This window comes from Petaurus breviceps, unplaced genomic scaffold (genome assembly GCF_028583685.1).
Source record: "Petaurus breviceps papuanus isolate PSGF00001 unplaced genomic scaffold, PetGlider_PUasm1.0 90925, whole genome shotgun sequence".
Lineage (NCBI taxonomy): Eukaryota > Metazoa > Chordata > Mammalia > Diprotodontia > Petauridae > Petaurus > Petaurus breviceps.
The window spans coordinates 3,228,362-3,242,054 of record NW_027187380.1 but is presented as its reverse complement, the minus strand read 5'-3'; the positions used below and the strand labels follow the sequence as shown (position 1 = coordinate 3,242,054).

Below are 13,693 nucleotides of genomic sequence, written 5' to 3'. Positions count from 1 at the left end.
CTCTCTCTCTCTCTCTCTCTCTCTCTCTCTCTCTCTCTCTCTCTCTCACACACACACACACACACACAATCATCATGCACACATTTTACCTCTTGAAACCAAAACCTACTGCCTAAGTGACTTCCAGCCTGAGCCATAAAGTTGTCACTAAAAATAACCCAGTTGATTTGGGGATACTGGGACAGGGTAGGATAGGATTTGGGGAGTTTTTGGCTTTTCACAATGATACTACGAGCTTTTTATACTCCCTCACATATGAAAGAAACTGCCTCCTCTTGAGCCTAAGCAGTAGGCTTCTGGAGAATGTATGATTCACCTCCCTTGGCTTCTTTCTGGGAGCTGACTGGTTTTCTACATAAGGGTTTTCTGCCAGGTTCATTGCTTAGCCCCACCACATACAGTAGCCAAATGGTGTTTGAATGGGTAAGAGTATTTTGTGTAATTGTGTGTGTGTACATACATCATAAAAAAAAATGGATTCATTTAAGGGAAGTGACAGCCCTCCTCAAAAGTATTCAGAGATAGCTACTGCTATGATCTTGGCTCCCAAAGAGCCAAATATTGTCACACTTAAGTGGTCAGTATTTAGGGCTCTTTCTACTTATTGTGGATGACCTAAGTCCTTCTGACCTATTTATCCCTATATGAAGAGATTATGTTAGTTGTCCATGCTAGAATTTAGAGATAGAATGGTATGGCCTATGAGAATCCTTTTGGTCATCCTGAAAAAGGACAGAGCACCAAATCCTTCTACTAAAAATCTGCTTGAAATGGTGAACAAGCAGACTTCATTCCTTTGATGCTTTAGGCCTCTTAATTCTTCCTCTTTCCAAGCATTTCAGGTACTCCAGCCTCTGAATAAGATCTTTTTTCTACTCTCAGTTGTATGAATTGAAAGGTTAAGCTGAATTGTACCATTTAAAAAGATATTTATCAGCAATAAAGATTAAGTTACCAGCCTCTTCCCTTTTCATCATACTCTGCACTCCTTAAACCCAAAATCCACCACAGTAGGGGAACCTCCTTAAGATTAAAGGCCAAATTAAACCCAAATTTCAAGTTTTCCTACCAGAACTTTTCTGGGCATTCTGTCTTAGAATCATTATTAGTAGAACTCAGCTTTGGAAAAAGCTGTTGAGGCCTTTGTCTCTTGATATTACCATTGGGGAATATGAATCTGGATAGGGTTGCAGTTGAGCTTCTCTGTTGTAGGATAGAGGACACACCAATTATCTTAATTCTGAACTGGAAGAAGATTCCCTTAGGAGGTTACCACCAAAGAATATTGATTTAAATCTATCTGCCAACATCTCAAGGAGGTTTGGGACATAGAAACACAAGAGCTGTTCAGCCACCATTGTCCTTTAGTAATTGTTCTGAGTAGAGAATCAGAGCAGAGAAAATCCTTGGTCATGCAGAAATTGGTTCAGAATCACCTTCCAAGTACTCTGGCTTTGCTTGTGTCCCCACAAAGAAACACAAAGGCTCCCCTCATAATCTGGCTCCCTACCTCCTTTCCCCTTATCCATGTGAAGAGCACTTGTTTGCATTGGTACTGCTGCCTTCATGCAACTGCAGGTTTCCAGTGACCCAGTGATGGAAGAGGCTTGTTGGTATGCCCAGACGGAAAGTATTCATTCTGAATTCTGCCAAGTTCTCCACAACCATAACCACAGAACCCCATTCTTTACAACCACCCAAACCAGCTGGCTGTTTCCCATTAAGGGAATGGAAACAAAGCGCCACCTGCTGTCTGCCTTTGTCATTACCACATGGTCTTTACACTTAAGTTGCCCTTGTGGGTTGGGATGGTTAGCCCACTGAAATTTTAGCCTGCCTTGAAAACAGCAAAAATCTGTGGATTCACTGCGGTGTCAAGATCAGCAGGTTTGCCTAGAAAACTTTCCGAATATTTGCTTCTATGGGGAGGCCTATGGAAAAGCTCCCACTCTCATACAACTTAATCTGGATGCGATTAGGGCTAAACCAGTCAAAAACCCTGGAGCAGCTGTTGCCCCAGGATTATTCCCAGCCAGCAAAAGGCATTAGTGGGATGATTCAGTCATTAGACTTCTAGCCTTTCCACCATCAGAATGTGCAAATAGGGGCTAATAAGCCCTGCCCCTCTATTCTCAGTAATGTCGCTTATTCAGCTCATTTTTAGAATGTTGTTTGATTTTACCGGTTGCCTTGCACATGCGTGTGCATACTTAAAATTTTTAAAGCATTCTAACCCCACTAATAATTTCTGCCATTGATGTTACATAATGTTGTTTCAAGGCCCCTGGAAAAAGAATTGCACCCTTTGATGTGTTTGGGGAGGGGTAGAAAGTTTATAGCAAGGAGACTGTTTCTATGAAATCTGATTACTATGCTGTTTATAGAGCCCACATTGGTGACAGTTTCAGAGGAGGAAGCCATCAGATAAAAATTGAGTGATTAAGGTCTAGAAGGATGGGAGAAGAACATTGCTGAGTTTAAGGACTATGGGTTCTTTTGGAGTTAGAAAGTACTTACCTTGTTCTTGGGAAGATCTCTTGCTAAGTTGTATACATTGCTGAGTTTTTCTTCTAGTCCTAGGTTAGGGAAGCGCAAATCTGAAGTTAAAACACTCTGGTTCCCCTTTGAAAAGGTAGCAGTTGGGGTGGCTGGGTGGTGCAGTGAATAGAGCACCAGCCCTGGAGTCAGGAGGACTGTAGTTCAAATCCAGCCTCAGACACTTAACACAAAAAACTAACCTTATGATTTTGGGCAAATCACTTAACCCCAGTTGCCCTGCCTTCCTCCCTCCAAAAAGAAAAGGTAGTAGTTCTCCAATCTATAGGTTTTCCTCATGGAATTTTAATAGCAGATCCTTCACTAAAAACCTTTATGTGAAGCCCAAATGATCATTTGTTGGGAATGTTGTCAGAATACAGCTTGAACTACCTAACCTCTGAAGTCCCTTATAAGGCTATGATTTTATGATTCTGTCAATTGCTGTTATTCCATTGGAATGCCTTGTTAATTATTTTGAAAACTAAATAGGATAAAGGTCAAGAGATTTTTTCTGTTTTGTTTATTTAGGACATTGTTATAAGGATTGTTTTAAGACAGCTGCTGTGTTGTCCACAGGACTAGGGAAGAGGGGGTAGTATGATAGGATGATCAGACTGGTGTTGATACGTTATGTGAAGGGTTTACATTCAAGTGTGAGTGAGTAGCTGTAACATCACCCATGCTGATTATTAGTAGAGTCTATTCATTTGCTCTCATTCCAATTTTATACCAGGCAACATTTGACTGTGGGTAAAGGGCAAACATATGTAAATACTGAAAGGAATAGAGAAGTTGGGAAAGGACCTGAGCTTCCTAAGTCTATGTGGATTGTTTAATATCGTTTAAATAAGTTGTTCATAGGACTAGTATCAGTCTCATTCTTGCAAGATAAGAAAAGGAAAGGCAAAAAGTGAAGTCCAGTCTGAATAGGCAGTTAGGAATATTAAAAAATAAGAATGACTCTGAATTGTGTGAGATTAATTTCTGAAGCACAAATCATTCTGGAATGGCCACAGAACCAATATTTGGGACAGGAGATGAATCTAATATAACTTTATGTGTTAGAAAACTGGGAGGATTAGGAAGATCGAGTAAGTCAGTAATTGTTTGTAATTATGTCATTGAAGTCTACAGGAGCCCAACTCCTGCCCACTTTGTTTGGCTGTGTTTTTACCCCACCTCCCCCATTCAGTCACTGCCAGTGGACATTAGCAGGGCTGCCCTGGACTTACATGAGGAACGGAGAATGGAGTGTCCTGTTTGTACTACACAGATCTCCTCAAGCTCCCTCTGTTTTGGGAGGCAGTTCACAGAGATCCCTGAATAAATTCACCAGTGATTGGTTAACACAGGCGTTAACCTTGATTACCAGGAAGCGAGTATGGAATTAGGACTGAGTTCTCTCAAAGTAGGAAAAGAAAGGCCTGAGCAAGTTCCCTAGACTCTCCTTTCAGAACTTTCCCAATAAGATCAACACAGCTGAACCAGCAACTGCTTGGATTGAGCCTGATTAAGGACTACATTCAGCCTCAGAAGGGGGGAAGTTCTTAAATTGAAGCCAAAAGAACTTACTTTGTTTTATTTTTAAGCATGTGAGAACTATAAAGAGTACTCACCATGACCCAGATAACATAGACTTCCACTCTGGGAATAAGGCAGTTGACATCAGTGTTAGTAGAACTGGATTTAAAAGACAGTTGTGGTCGAGCCAAGAGCACTGGTTTGGAAGTCAAGTTTCTCATTCTATCACCACCGTGTTAGTGTATGATTTTTAATTGAGATACATATCACCTTTTGGCCTCAGCTTTCTCTGTAAAATGAGTATTAACCTTCCTTTTCATACATACTTCTCTCTTCTGCTCCTCCCGTCCCTCAAACATGTACATCCCCCATAGGGTTATTACAAAGATAAATAAGTTCAAAGTGTTATTGCCTCAAGTGTACTGTTGAAATTCTACAAGGTGATGATTTCAGAACTTCTGATATTATGAATTGGATGGATGGATGATTGTTAAGTGTACCAAGTTAAGTTCTGAAGATATGCATATGTAAAGATAGTCTTTGTTCTCAAGTTTACATTCTAGTTGGGCACATAAGATACATTTGAGATTGGTAGACAAGAGTGCGACACTTTGGGTTCAAAAGTTATGGGATGATGAGTGGTAGCATAGGGGTACAGATTGTCACACCCTATCCAGGAACAATGGCAGACTTGATTTGAAGGAGATTCTTGGTCCCTGGATGGGAGAGTGGGAGTAGCAAGGTTGTTGGAACTGTTTTGAAATAGTGATCCAAGGAGGTAGAAGAGGGCTCCTTTAAGAGATGAAAGGGACTGTAGAGACCATTTGTTTGGCCCCCTCATTTTAGAAGATGAGGAAATTAGTCTGGAGGAGAGAAGTTACTTGACCCAGGGTCACACAGAAAATTAGTAGTAAAGCTGGAATTATAACCCAGACCCTTGTCATATCTGTCTTTGCATCCCTTGCACCCTAGCACAAGGTCTTGCAGGTGTTAAACACTTAATGAGTATCTGTTGATTTGAAATGAATTGAACTTCTGTTCAATGTTGGCAACTAGTGCTTGATAAATCAGAGATTCTACTTGAGACTTCTGAACCCATTTGCCAGTATTGTTCTCCAGGCTGTAATTGATCAAATCTAATCACAGTATCCATTGCTCAGATTTGAACACAACTTTAAGTCTGTGATATTTCTGACTAAAACTCCCATTTGGACCTGTTTTGGGTCCAGTGAAAGACCAGAAAATATTTTCTACTCAATAGTCTGTTTTCCACTCTGTGAAATCAGGGATTGTTCTAGATCTCTAGAGTCCATTCAGTTCTAACCATTTGTGGATGTCCTCACAGAGATCTGAGTTCAAATTCTGGCTTAGACGCTTAATAATTTTGTGACCCTATGCAAATCAGTTAATCTTTCTGAGACTCAGTCTCCTCATTTGAAAAATGAGGATAATACTTGCACTGCCTACCTCACAAGATTGTTGTGGAAAAATGACTTTGCAGACCTTAAAGTACTTTATATAAGTAATTCTCCTGACATCCATTCCAGTACCTTTTCATGACAACATACTACCTCATGGCCCAGCTTTGATGAACTCTGTTGTGGCAATTTCTTAAACATTGCTAATGTTTAAAGCAAGTGTTTTAATTCTGATTTTTTTAGTTTTCTAACCATCAGTCCATTGTATTCAATGTCTAAACCATGCCTGGTTTTTCATTGCCTCCAGTTGTCAGGTTCCACAGTTCATAAAACTTTTAAATACCAAAAATTAATATATATACCCTACATTACATGTAGGAGGAAGTGATGATGAAACAAAGTAATGATGGTGGTGGGTGGTAATATATGAAGAGCCAGAAGTTATTGGTTGAGATTAGAAGTCCACAAGGCAATTTGCCCTTGGTCTTGCTCAGCAGGGAAGTGTCTTAAGCAAAACATTTTACCTTCCTGGATTTCTGTTTCTCCATTTATAAAATAAGGGGTTTAGGTTCTGAAATTTCTGAGGTTCTCTCCAGCTTTACTATTCCATGATTCTACAAGAGAGGGTAAAAAATGCAAAATGATCCCTTTTGAGGAGTCAAGTAGGAATAGCTGCCCTTCCACCTCTCCTATGCACCATATGAATTCTGACTTGGGAGGGCCCGGCAGGCTGGGGAAGGGCACAGGCAAGCCCCTTCCTCTCTGCTTGCTGTGACTCTGCAAGCCTTTTTTATCCAAGGCAGCAGGAGATGACTGTAAGTCTTGTTGGGTTCTTCAAGGAAATGGTCTGTGCAGATGGGGAGGGGAACTAGAGGACAGCTGCATAAACTCCCAGCAGAGATGGAGAGTTTGATTGGAGTATTAATGAAATAGCTCACTGTGTCTCACACCAGGGAAAAGGCCCATTAACCCTTGAAGAGCCATTAGTCCTGCACATTCTTTTTCCCAGTTCAGTCTCCAGAACCTGGAAAAATAAACAATGTTTTATTGGACTTCTACAGCCTCAGCTCCAATTTCAGGAAAGGCCTGAACATTGCATTTGTGAATTTTTTTTTAGAAGCAAACAAGGTTAATATGACTCTTGAAAAAAAAAAAAAAGAAAAAACCTGCTGAGGATTGAGTGTAAGTGGAAGCCTAGCAATTAGTTCTCTGATGACTTGATGGATGTGCTGAAAATAGGAGCTTGAACTCAAGACCTATCAAATGAGAGTTTGTGTTAAAAAATATACCAGCATTTGGGATTCTCAGAATGCTGTAGGAGATGGCTAGTTGGTACGTATTGCTCCTACTATAATGAAGCAGCTAAAGAAGACAAAGCCCTGAGTATCCAGCTCCAGCCGGTGAACTTGGGTTTCTCGGGCTTCAAATCCAGCCCTTGCCACCAAGCTGCCTCAACCTGCTTTGGACCCAAGATTAGAAGACTCAAACTTGGCATGAGTGTGGTATAAACATCCCAAGACTGACCAGCCCAGGTATCCATAATAACATGCTAAACATCTAGAAGCAACAGGCATTTTTCTACCTGAGAGTTTTTTTTTTTTTTAAATCCCATGAATGGGTCACTAGGCAAAAGCTTCTATTCTACTACCATTGTTACTTTGGAAACAGCCCTATTTTTAAGGAGTTCCCATCTCTAAAGATGCTAACAATCTAAAGATTACTTCTTGGTCTTCTGTTTGGGTTGAAGAACTTAACAATTCTTAGCCTAAAGCCATATTCCAAATGTAGTCATAAACTCAGCAACAATCCTTGAATGGTGACACTGTGCTTTACATGTTATCTCCCAGAACTAGCAGCCATATAATGGGGTTCCATTTCTAGCTGCAATGCCTAACAAGTCATAAAATTGTCCCAAAGCATTCATAAGAAATGCTGGGTAAGCATGGTGTGCACACACACACACACAAAAGTGATGGGAGAATAGAGGATAGCAACTGACTTGAAGTACAGAAAGGGTCTACCCCCATTAATCAGTCACTGAAAGTAAGCCCCCTCCCAGAGCAGGGCCTAGAGCTGATGATCACAAACTTCAACCAAAAGACCTCTTTTGAAAGATCCAATGGACTGTGGTTGTTGCCTCTCATCATGATAGCCCAATCCAAACATCTGATCAGACAAAGCTCAGGAACTCCCAATCCTGTCGCCCAGTTTGAAGTCACTGCTTGACCTTTCAAGGTCTGCTAAGGCCAATTGAGAAAATGTTAAGGCTTTGTTATGGAGTTACCTGAACTTGGATACAATAACACCTTGATCTTGTTGGTCCTCAAAGCTTTCTTCTTTACTGGCCATTTGAATCATAGATGACATACCTTCTTCAAAGCCCAACTCAAAACCATAAATTTCCAGGGCGGCTAGGTGGCGCAGTGAGTAGAGCACCAGCCCTGGAGTCAGGAGGACCTGAGTTCAAATGTGGCCTCAGACACTTAGCACAAAACTAGCTGTGTGACCTTGGGCAAGTCACTTAACCCCAACTGCCCTACCTTCCCCCCTCCAAAAAGCAAAAAAACAACAACATAAATTTCTCATTGATCTTATACCAAATTTATACTTTTATGCATCTAATTCTATATGGTATATTTATGTGTTTTCTTTATTAAGTAGAGTTCCTTAGAATGAATGGAGAAGTATTAAGTTCTTACTATGTGTGGAGAACTGTGCTAAATATTGGAGATATGAATAGCTCCTATTCAAGACAGTTCCTGTCCTTAAGCAGCTCACATTGTATTTGGAGAAGACAAACCATAAAGAAGGCTTTATGTTCAGTTTATGGTGAATGGAAAGGCTAGGTGTAGTTACTAGTTCAGTTGTGTCCAACTTCATGATCCCATTTGGGGTTTTCTTGGCAAAGATACTGGAGTGGTTTGCCATTTTCTTTTCTAACTCATTTCACAGATGAAGAAACCGATGTAAACAGGGTTAAGTGACTTGCCTAGGATCATACAGATCTGAGGCCAGATGTGAACTCAGGAAGATGAGTCTTTTTGACTCCAGGCCCAGCATTCTACCCACTGTGCCACCTAGCTAGCTGCAGTAGTTACTGAGGGGGAATAGAGTAGGTGGGAAGGACATTGAGGAGTCATAGTGGGAAGAGGGGGTGTTCTCTTACCTACCTACCAGGGAGGCCCTGGAATACTTTCAACACAGGTAGGAAAGTGGGGGTTAATGTCCATCTGAGAGTTGCCCTGTTCCTGTTGACAACTGGTCAGTTGGATGATGAGGGAAAAGGAGAGTTATAAAGGGTAAGCAGCATCTGAATCCTTTCTAAGAAAAAGGTGCTGTAGTACTTCAAGAGTTAATCTACCTCTCCCCCCTGTAACTGTCTTCATTTTGCATCTCAGGAATGTCATGAGGTCCCTGGGCTCCTGGGAAGTATAGTGCATATAATTTAGACAAATTGGTTTTAAAATGTGCCATGCAGTGACTATCCATGAAAATATCTGCCTTCACTGTATGATAATATTCTGCTTTCTTTGTGAAGCACACTAAATACCAAGTTACTGGGTGCAGAAATAATGTGTGAAGAAGAGTTTCATATTGTACTGATTTAAGTATAGTGAATCAGAAGAAGGCACAGAATTCAGAACCCAATTGACCAACTAGAAGCAGTTCAACAGAAAGGGGGTCATGACTAAGAAGAGCAAATTTCAACCTGTTTTATGTGTCATAGATATCTTTGGCAGTCTGGTGAAGCCTGTGGAGCCCTTCTTAGAATAGTAGTTGATATGCATAAATAAAATGCAAGGGAAATTTTTAAAAAGAAAGTTGTGTGCCAAAGGACGGGGGTGGGAAACTTCATGGATACACAGTAGGTAATTTTTGGCTATCAAGTATAGCAGGAAAGGGTCTTAAGAATCCTAGTGGATTATAAATTGTGAGTCAACTGTATAGTTTAAAAGAGCTAATGCAGTATTAGATAAATAAGAGCCAAAAAACTTTTCATGTAGTTTACCTTGTTGAATCTTCCTAGTTAGGGAATTCTGTCCAATTTACACCTACAGCATCTCAGATGAGTTTGGAGAAATCAGATCAAAAAAGGATGGAAATCTATGAATAAAGATTTGGGGAATTAGCATTGAGGGACAACAGAACCTTTATCTGGGAGTTTATTAGGAGAGTACTGACTGGTTCTCCATTTTTCCCTGGGGGAAGAAACAACAAAAAGTCATCAGTTACTTTAAAAAAGAAAACAAGAGAAGGTATTTTGCTGATATTAGGATGACTAGGAGTACCCTACTGAAGAAATAAGGAGCTGACCTCACTGGAGAGCTTTCAGATGGAGACTCATCTCTTCTAAAAGCTTCTTGAGATGCCTTCTCCAGGAATTTGTTCTGTGATCATATATTATTTAGTCTCTGATATGAATATAGTCCTTTTAGGTTAAATTGACAGGATGTATACATATATTTGTGAGATTTTCTCAGGAGATTTTATTCTAGTGGCTGAACCTGGAATTGAAAGTTACAGTTTGTCTTCCTAGCACAGGGACTTTGCTTTATGACCCATAGACAGTTTTCTTCTATAAAGCAAGAATTAGATTACCTCTTCTGCTCAGATTCAAAATGTCTAAAGCTAGGAAGAGACTTAAAGATAATCTAGTCATCTCTCATTGTACAGATGAGAAATCCTGAGTATCTATAGCCACACAGGTACTAAGCAGCAATGCCAAGATTCAAATACCAACCCTCTGACTCTAAACTCCTGTATTCTTCACACTGGACCATGCTGATACAACTAATAGTCATTCTGGAATATTAGGAATCTTGAAGTAGACACAGCTAGAGAGTAGCAGAATGGCTAAATAACTCTTGTTGTTCATTGTTGAGGATCAGTGATATCAAAAGGGTGATGTCTTCACTTGCAAGTGAATTGGATTTAAGTGAGGCAGAGGTATGAAAAGTCATCAGCCTCACTCCCTTCCAGAGTCTAGTGGCAAGACATAGGTCAAGATGACTGGCAATGGCTCCTTTGCACAATATGGGCAATTACTAGTATGTTAGGCACTGTTGCTTCTGATGCTTCACCTCAGGAAAGTATCAAAAACAGGTTACACTGACCAGAAAGCATCTGGTTGTCCTCTGAGGAAGTCTCACCTAGCAGCAAAGAAGGCCTGCTCTCATGCTAAGTATCAGATCTCAACTGAAAGCATGTAGATAAAGCATTTACTAAGCACTTATGTCATCTTTGCTGCGGGAGATTTTGTTTTCTTTGTAGTTTCCCAGAAAGTCTCCTCCTAATAGTAACTAAGTCAGCATCCACACAGGTTTGGCTTTTCTCCTTGACAGAAGCCATATGACCATACTAGAACTAGCAAATACAGAGAACAGGCCTTTCCCTATGTTTGAGATAGTTCTCCAAAGTGTTGAATCCAATAAGAAGCTCCATGTGGGTTTCTGACAAATGATAAAAAGTTGGGGGTTGAAGGTGAAATCCAAGGGAACTGAAGAAATGCTTTTCATGAAGACGAGATTATACAGCACCAACTTCACCATCTTGGGATCTGAGGATAGCAGATATGTTGAGTGTCATATGTAGACAGTGTAGCATCCATAATAGGCTACTGGAGACTGGCCAGTGGAAGGGTGACAAGAAACTCTCCTTCACCAGTCTAAGGTATGGCAAGGGAATAGTTAACACAGCAATGTTAGGAAAGTCCAGAGTAGCTCTGGAGACATCCCCACTCCCATCCCTCAAGACTTTTAGAACTTGAAAATAATCTTCCCTTTGCCAGAGACTGGAAGAGGACCTGGGGTCAACATGGAGTTTTCTGGTGGTATAAGTGATTTCAGGATTTAAGCCTCCCCAGGGCCTAGGAAAACAGAATGAGATCTATCACAAACCCTAAATACAACTAGCTGCTAAGTGAACAGAACTCAGCTAATAGGCACAGGGATCAGTTTAAGGATGAACAATCCCGTTTAGTATCTTAGATCTAAAACTAATTCAGGATGCCATAAGGTGGCTCATCTCTTCCAGACCTTCTGCCCCAAGACCTTAACCCACATATCACCAAAAGGGAAGGGATTCCATGAAGGTGGTCAGAGTTATTCCCTTAATTTTTTAGCATGAGACCCTGTATATGCAGGATTTGGGGGTTATTGAGATGCTTCTATCTCAGAAATCTTTCTTTAGGCAAAGTTAACTGTGAACTCCTTTTCATTTCTTGAAAACACATTTCACAGCTTGAATTATGAGGGTCCATTGGTATAGAAGGTGAGCAGAGAAATCTTTGTGCAGAAATTAGTTTTCTCCTTTGGCTTTTCTACTGAAGTTCAAGTTGTTCGACTCCAGCAACAACCTTATAATGGCTGCCCAGTCCATGGAAAGAGAAGATACTTTCAGAAAACCCATCATTTGGGGGAGGGTGATCCCAGAGCCCAATACATGACAGAGAAATAAGATTGAAATGGAATTTTCCCTCCCAATTTTATTTTCTATAATTAATCTGTCACCAGTGATTTGTCCATACTGAGACCTGTTGTTTTAAAAATATTTTTAACTTCAAGCTTGGTTTCAACTGGATGAATATCCCAATTCCACACATTTGTCTTCTCCATAGACTCATTAGCCCCATGGGTTTAGGGGGGTGGGGGAAAGTTAATGCATTCTTTTCTGTACTTCACTAAAGCCATCCTAGACAGATTACTGTTTAGCTTTTCAGGGCAGACCTTCAACAGCAAACTCTGGGAGTGATGTGCAGTGCACACTGGCCTGCAACCTTTGCAGTTCTTAATTTCCTTGGCCATCTAATTTGTGGTAATTTTTTTTTTGAGTTTTTTTCACTTTGGCCCCAAGAGGAAAGAGTGGGTGGGTGGGGTTGGTGATGTAGGCCCATTACAAAAAGACAATTCCTTGATGCCTAGGTTAAAAGGACCTTAGAGGTGCTCCGTGCCTTTTCCTTTTTCCTGGAGAAGCTGCTTTGTCTCCTTTTGATTTCACAAGCAATAGGCTGTTTCTCAAGGGAGGGTGGAGTGGGGAAAGGAATGTGTGGGTGGGGGAGAAAATACTGTACACCTTGTAATAAGCATCTTCGAAGTGTTGAACTGATATTTGCATCCAGGCGGAACAGACTGGTTTTCCACTGTCCCATCAAAAGCCTGGACTGAACTGCGCCACTTGGCAGTGGAAGCTGAAGAGGACCCTACTACCTTGGTTAGCCTGGTTTTTTTTTCCTCCCGAGTAGAACAACTCCCTGCATACCCGCGATGGATGACCCCGCCCCCAAAGCGCAGCTGATTCCCTTAATAAAGGTGCGCTTTCCAAAAGAAGGCATGTTCTGATCCTGTCCTCTTTAGCGGCCATGGCCTCACAAAAGGGGGGCAGTGGGACTGGAAACCCTCGCCAGGCAGGCGATTGCCACAGGAAGGGCGGAGGCTTCGTTCCCTAGAGCCCGGCTGCTAATCTAATAATGTCAGGTTTGCTCCAGATAAATATTAATAACCCCGGTGACAAAGTAAATTTGGAAGACTCTAATTAAAGGGACGTGGCAAGAGTTGGCAGCCTCTCTAAGTAATCGCTTCTCAATGAAAATAAGAGCAGCAGAAATTCAAAGGGAAAGCACTTAGGTCCTTGTGCTAGGCCAAACTGAAAGAGGAAACTTCTGGGCTCCAGCGCCCTTGGTGAGGCTCTAAGGGCCACCTTTCAGCCAATGCATTCAGTAACCGGCTTCGAATTCTCTCAGCTTCGACCAAGCTGGCCAGTTGGGGCCCCGAGACCCCCCTGCCCCAGCTCTGGCTTCAGCCACCTCCATGGGCAGCCCTCAGTCCACCGGACAGGAGGAGGGAATGCTTTTAGCCCGTCGTAGTCATTAAAAACATTTCATGAGCTTTCATGCCGTAAGTCCAGTGTGCTGCCTCCCCCCACGCCTACCCCCCCCCCCCCCCCCCCCCACACACGGAGGAGCCCGCCTGCAGCAGAACTCAACACATACCACACCTTCTGCATGGTGCTAGCATTCTTTCTGTCCAACTTTAACAATCCCTCCCCCTCTTCTCCATCTCTCTCACACACAGAGTCTCCCTGTGTCCTCGCATTCTCTTCCTGAATCTGTTGGGAAAGATAATTTGGGTCGAAAGACTCCAAATGTGGCTCTTTGGTAAACAACACGATTTCCAACCAGCAAAGAATTTGACTGGCTAGTACAGCTTTTTCATAAGCAG

General features: G+C 41.6%; 1 protein-coding gene across 2 annotated transcripts in view; it reads left to right on the top strand.

The window, feature by feature from the left end:
- Window positions 1-960, top strand: part of TBC1D16 (TBC1 domain family member 16) — a 170,333-nt gene extending 169,373 nt beyond the window's left edge. For both annotated transcript variants that reach the window (XM_069076088.1, XM_069076087.1), the window contains exon 14: window positions 1-960. This exon is cut by the window's left edge and continues 381 nt beyond it. The gene's annotated coding sequence lies outside the window, so the exon portion shown is untranslated.
- The last annotated feature ends 12,733 nt before the right edge of the window (window positions 961-13,693 follow it).